The sequence below is a fragment of the Nansenia antarctica genome (assembly GCF_963989245.1).
Source record: "Nansenia antarctica genome assembly, chromosome: 18".
NCBI classification, from domain to species: Eukaryota; Metazoa; Chordata; class Actinopteri; order Argentiniformes; family Microstomatidae; genus Nansenia; species Nansenia antarctica.
The window spans coordinates 19,262,340-19,269,491 of record NC_137691.1 but is presented as its reverse complement, the minus strand read 5'-3'; positions in this window follow the sequence as shown (position 1 = coordinate 19,269,491).

The window sequence follows — 7,152 nt, the reverse complement described above, 5'->3', positions numbered from 1 at the left end:
GAAAACACGGGAGGCGGCTGTCAGGTTGAGTCCCACCCCGCCAGCTTTGAGTGACAGCAGCATGATCGTGGGGGCCGTCAGGAGCGGGGCTCTGGAACTCCTGGATGACCTGGGGCCGCCTCTGTTTTTTTTTTCTTTTCTTTTTTCAAAGATTCAAACATTTTTACAATATAATTGAACACATTTTTTCTTGTTTCCCCGCCCCCTTGTATCCACCCCCCCCCACCCACCATTGTGCGGCAACGCCCAACGACAACACAACAAAAAGATCATAATAATAAGACAAAACACACATGCCTACATACACACACACACACACACGCACACACACACAATAATACATTCATTAGGGATGCGCTATGATATTAACAGCAATTCACATCACCGTGCATCCCTACAAGAAACACTGTCCATCAAACAATAGTACCTGAAGCTGCCCTTCTTGCCATAAAATATATATGTGGTTGCCATATTTTTACAAAGTCCTGACTCTTATGTCTTATATTATAGTATATTTTATCTAATGGAATGTAGCTAGAGATTTCATTTAACCAATGTGATATTGTAGGAGAGTAATCGGATTTCCAATGGATTGCAATACACTTCTTTGCAGCAATCAAAGCAAGATCAATATATATTTTTTTAAATTCATTCCAAGGATCCATATTGATTGTGCCTAAAAGACACAAGCGAGATGATTTTGCAATGTGAATATTTAAACATAATGCTATCGTGTCAATTACAAAGTTCCAAAATGTTAACAACAAATTACATGACCAAAACATATGGTAAAAGTCCCCTTTCTGTTTTTTGCAGCGCCAGCACAAAAAGGACATTTCATTATTCATTTTATAAAGTTTTGCAGGTGTATAATAAGTTCTATTCAACATTTTAAAAAGAAGGAGTTTGTGCCTCATATTGTAAGAACATTTATGAACTTTAAGACAAAAGAAAGACCAGTCCTCTTTACTTATATCCATGTCTAAATCCTTTTCCCATTTACACCTCGTAGCATCTGTACTTGTAGACAAGCATTCAAGCAGAGATAAATAAACTTGAGAAATACATTTAGAACTTTGAACCTCCTTATTGATAAGGCCTTCTATTTTGGAGGGCTTGGGTTCTTCAAGAGTGCCTTGAGTTGTCTGTATCATATGGCGGATTTGAAAAAATCAAAATAAATGTGTGGAAGATAAATTATATTTTGACTTTAACTGAAGGAAAGAAACAAATTTACCACTGTCGTAAAGATGTGTTATTTCCCTTATCCCCTTGTCGTACCAAGACTTGAAGGTGTCATCATTAAAACAAGATGTAAAATTGGGGTTTCTCCAGATAGGAGTATAGGGCGAAAGGTGTTCCTTGTGACCCATACGTTTATGGGAGTTCTTCCATATTAGTAAACTGTTAATAATAATAGGATTATTTGTGATTTTTTAAACCTGTTGTAAACCAATATAAGGCAGGTATCTCAGTTCATATGGAAGAATGTCATAAGATTCCAGTCTTGACCATGCGCTAGATGAGCTAGAGAACCACTGCCTAATCTGGGTAAATTGGGCAGCCAGAAAGTAAATGTTAAGGTTACGGTAGGTTTAAGCCACCATCATTATATGGAAGTTGTAAAACTTGTTGGCTAATCCTTGGTGACTTACTCTCCCAAATGAAAGAGGAGAAGATGCTCTGTAAATATATTTTGAACATTTATTTTTGAACAAATAAAACCAATTCTGATTAAGTCCATCCCACCAAGCACATCACTTGTGCTTTTTTGCCTTCTTTGCCTGTACCAGTGTTGTGTGTGTTTAATGAATTGTATAAAGGACTATGTACGGAGGTGAGAGGAACTCTTCTTTTGGTGGAGCCACTGCAGTTAACTTGTTGACGGTTAGCTGAGATAGGCCTGCAGAGGTGAAGCTAGATAAGACACTTTTCCATGGAAATGAACTATTATTGCTTGCTGATGTGCTTGAATAAATATTATCTTAATGAACAGTTCAGTAGTGGTGGCTAATATTTGATTGGATCATATCATCTTAAGAAGTGATATCAAGGACGTCTCGTTGAGATTAAACGAACTCGCTTGTAAGTGACGACTCAATTAAATCGATTCTGGAGAAGTTGATCGCCTTACACCAGCACTTCCAGTGCTTTTTTTCTTCTTTTATGAGCAGCCATGTGCCTCACTGTGGCTTGCCTGTCATCCTCCACTGCAGTCTTCCTGCTTTGTGCAGCACTGGTTGTTGGCTGGCAACCAAACTCTTCCTGCCTCCCTTTTGTCTTCAACAGGGCCTGTTGTCTGCGAGCCTTGTCTTTTGAGCCTGCAGTGTGGATGTTCCTGCATAGGACCTTGTCTACCTTTGAGAACTTGACATCCTCTCTCCTGAACATCTGTATTGCTGTCTGACCCCTGGACCTGAGGGCATACTTGGTTGTCTGGATTGGTTGTCCCTAAAGGTGTCCATGCTCATTCTGGTGCTTTTGCAGTCAATAATATCTCCTATGGCACTGAACGATGACTCCACCATTGGTCCATGGAAAATGGAGAGCGCTGCTCGAACCACATGGTTGAGGCCTGGGTACCTTCCAGTGTCAATGACATTTGCCCACCAGTTAACCATGTTGTCCCCATCAGTGTACAGGGGAAGGGTGGAATTTGTGCTGAATTTGACAACTTCCAGTGGCACGTCAAATTGGGGTGTGGCACCAAGTGGCTCATCATCCCTGCCAGCCACTTCAGGAGGATGCCCGTCTCTGAGTGTCCCCTCACCAATGGGTCCAAGGCAGACAGTGACTGCAGGGTCCTGCTGTCCAGTGGCAGCTTTTTCTGCATATAGGCTGCTGTCGACATGTATGCAGTCTTCGCTGTTTCGAGAAACTGCAGCACACTCTGTAAAACATTAAAACGATTGCAATTAAATCATTTTACCTGGAGAAATTTATAAATGTTTGATTTGCCATTTTTAATACATTTACTAACCTGATTACGTGGATTTCCTGCCTTCAGTTTCTCCGCCACCTGTCCGACATACAGCTCACAGAGAGGCAGCATTTTGTCCTTGAAATCCAACTCCATGATATTCTTTGGGGTGGTATGCGGATTCTCAGCCTTGATAAAGCACCCCATGAAGGTTTTCACAACTTCAAGCTGCTTGTCATGCAGCTTGTGGACAAGGGTTTGGCTGCCCTGTGAATAATGGCATTATTATAAAATGCTACAACAATTCTATTACCATACACAGACATGCAGTTGAGGGAGTTGAGGGTCTGTTTATATCACAATCTAACTGATGAGAGAATGGGCCTATTTAGTTTATTTATCCAGAGATTGATAATTCACTAATTCATTAGTGTGAAAACACACACCTGGAACACCGTAACATACTCCTTCATGGTGGGAAGGACGCAGAGGTAAATGCTCAGCTGGAGGTCTGTGTTGCGACTCTCAAACCAGAGCTTCTTCCACACCCTTTCTTTCCTGTCCTTCCCAACTTGCGTCATTCCTGGAAGAGAGAGATTAAATACAATATGTATTTTGGGCTACATACAGTATACAAGAGGATTAATCACATAAGATTGTTGGCGGCTGAGGCTCCCCTTTACAATATTAGATTAATTTAAAGAATTTTTTGGGGGGTCCTGGTGGAAAAATTGTATCCTGGCCTTTGCCCGCTCACCAACACTGTGGTCCTTGTATATCTCCACTATATCACTGTGGATCTTGTATATCTCCAATTTTGCCGGCATTGTGGATGTGGTGGCAGGAATCTCCATCAACATCTAGGAGGTTCTGACAGTACTTGGACCTTATCCTGGTCTCCAGCCCGGACTTACTGTCTCGCATGACGTTGCAGGAGTCCATCATCATGCTAACCATGTTAGTAAATGGAATTGTGTGTTCCTTGAAAAAGGTCACAAGGGCCTTTTCCAGATGTTCAGCAGTGCCCTTTAGTACTTCAATGGAGCCAAGGTGCTCGACGACCACATGCTTCAGCTCCTGATTAAAGTAACCAACAAGGATTGACAGCACCTTCTTATTGGAGCTTGATGTGCTCTTATCCAGGTTGATGGAGAAAGGGCTTGACTGAATGCTCTCAAACGTCCTCTCTGAGAAGGTGTACATTGATTGCAGCTTGGCAAGAGCTTGTAGTAGATCTCAAACTTCTCCCGCGGGTCCTGGGGCGCATGCCCAAAGACGAACCAGTGCAGCTTGGCACTGATGCTCCACGCCTCTGAGTGTAGCTTGTCAAACACCACGGGCGTCTTGATGGTCAGTGACAGCTGATACATGGGCATCTTGATGGTCAGTGACAGCTGATACATGGGCATCTTGATGGTCAGTGACAGCTGATACATGGGCATCTTGATGGTCAGTGACAGCTGATACATGGGCATCTTGGTGCTGCGGCCACAGTCGGGGATGAGCCGGTGCTTGGGGTCCAGCTTGCCAGACCCCAACCGGGAGTCAAAGTCCAGCAGGGCCTTGTTGAGCTGTGCCACCTTTCGTCCTCCTGGGCGAGGGAGAACAGGTCCACCTGGTCGCCTTTGGACTCCAGCATGGCCTCCAGCTCTTCCTTGCCTTTACAGATCATAATAAATAAATAAAAAAGCGTCTGCTGAATGTCAGAAATGTAAATATAAATCTCAGATCAAATCTGAATTGGGTATCAGAGTATTCTAATGGGCATCAGGGGCCTCATTTATAAAGCTTTCAAAAAAACAAGGCAAGGCAAGGCAAGGCAAGTTTATTTGTATAGCACATTTCATACAACAGGGGCAATTCAAAGTGCTTTACATGCATTATTTAAAAATACAGCAGAAAATAAAAATTACAATGAATAAAAGCAAATATAAGAAGTAAATAGATAAAACATTTAAAAAGACAATAGTTAATGGAAAAAAATACATTGATAGAAGTGTTTGTGTTTAATCATAACTGGTGCAAAACATGAAGGTTTTTAGCTTAGATTTGAATATTTTAAGGGTTTGGGCCTGTTTGATTTCTTCAGGGAGTTTGTTCCAGGAGCATGCAGCAGCGTGACTGAAAGCTGCTGCACCGTGTTTTGTTTTTACTCTTGGAATTATTAGCTGATTTGTCTCAGCTGACCTTAGGGACCTTGCGGGAATATAGGGTGGGAGGAGATCTCAAGACCATTTTGTGATTTGTATGAAATTAGGAGGATTTTGAATTCAATTCTCTGAGAGACTGGTAGCCAGTGCAGGGATCTCAGGATTGGTGTAATGTGTTCAAATTTCTTTGTTTTTGTTAGGACCCTAGCAGCGGCGTTTTGGATGAGCTGCAATTTACGAACAGCTCCTTTAGATAGGCCTGTTAGTAGACCATTACAATAATCAAGTCTACTCGAAACAAATGCATGGATGAGTTTTTCAAGGTCTTGCTTGGACATGAAACCTCTCATTCTTGTTATGTTTTTCAGGTGATAGTAGGCTGATTTAGTTATTGAGTTTATGTGGCTGTTGAAGTTTAGATCGGAGTCTAGAATTACACCAAGATTTCTGACCTGTTTTTTACTGTGAAGAGACAGAGAATCAAGTTTTGCACTGACTTTCGATCTTTTGTCAGGTGCACCGAATACAATTATCTCTGTTTTGTCCTTGTTTAGTTGGAGGAAGTTTTGTGTCATCCAGGCGTTTATTTGCTCAATGCAATTACAGAGATTGTCAATGGGACTATAGTCGTTCGGTGAGAGGGCTATGTAGATTTGAGTGTCATCCGCATAGTTGTGGTAGGCAATTTTGTTCTTTTTTATGATGTGTCCCAATGGAAGCATGTAGAGATTGAATAGAAGGGGGCCAAGGATTGACCCTTGGGGAACCCCACATGTCATTTTAATTTGGTCAGATACAAAGTTGCCAATGGAGACATAGTAGCTTCTGTCCTGTAGGTAGGAAACGTCTTTTTTACTTGCTGCTTGATAAATAAAATTGGAGCAACGAAAAGTGAGTGCGGGCTACCTTTTTGTATCAATATTACTGCACTGTCAGTTTTAGCTCAGCACCGAAGACAGGAGGATGTGCGTTCTTTTTTCTTTAAATGGACAGGGTTGCCTCCATGACTCCCAGCTGGGTCTCCAGCCGGTCGAATCGGTCGTTAGAGTTTTTCTCCGCTATATTGAAATAGCGTTTAAGTGTAGCCTCGAGAGAGGCCACTGTGAGAGCGCTCTCTGAGTTTTCGTCGCCGTCCATCGGCATGACCAAAGGATCTTTATTTTTGCGCGTACGGCTAGCCATTATGGACAGTACTAAACAGGCTAATAAACTTTCAACTGGTGTAGGTTAATATCAGATTTCGTAGCAGAAATATAGATGTTTGCTCAGACAAACTTAAGGGAGAGTAACCGCGAGGCTTCTACTCCGCCATCTTGTTTCCTGTCATAGCCAATCAGGCTCCTTATAACAACTAATCACTTATACAATATATCCAAAATTGTGACAACACAATTGTGAGTGTCACATAAACAACTGCTGTATGACGAGTTTGTATGACGCAGTTTGACAAGGCTGAAAGCGCACAGGGTTGCCAGATGGGATTGACAATTTACAGCCTAAACTTTCTATAACCTCGAAATCCAGTAGCCCATTCGGCGGTAACCCGCCCCATGTGGCAACCCTGGAGGCGCAATGCATTTTGGGGAACCAGTACTCCAGAAGTGTCCAATCGTATCGTACTTAAATTATTCAGAAAATATAGTATATATACTAAATTTCTCGCATACTCAAATCTTGCATACTGTACAGTGTGAACGCTCTCGCATACTCAAATCTACGTCATATCTAGTATGAGTAGTATGCTAGTATGCTATTCCGAACACAGCCATTGTCAATCTGTTGGTTGACATGATATAGGGCAACCTGTAATGGACTAATTCTTCTGCGTGGCATTTTCAGAAAACATGGTTTTCCAAATTAAAATATGCCTTGCTGAAGAGTGTAATATGTGTTAGGCTAAACCGAAATATGAGGGATTATTCAATATGCTAGCATAAAAAATGCAAAACATATATGGATAACCTCAACTACATATGCCCTAAATAGCCTAGTATTACACACGTGTATGTTGGTGATATATTGATCTTTCTTGGTCACGTGGCCGGAAATTATATATTGATGACTCAGAGAGAAGGTTGAATC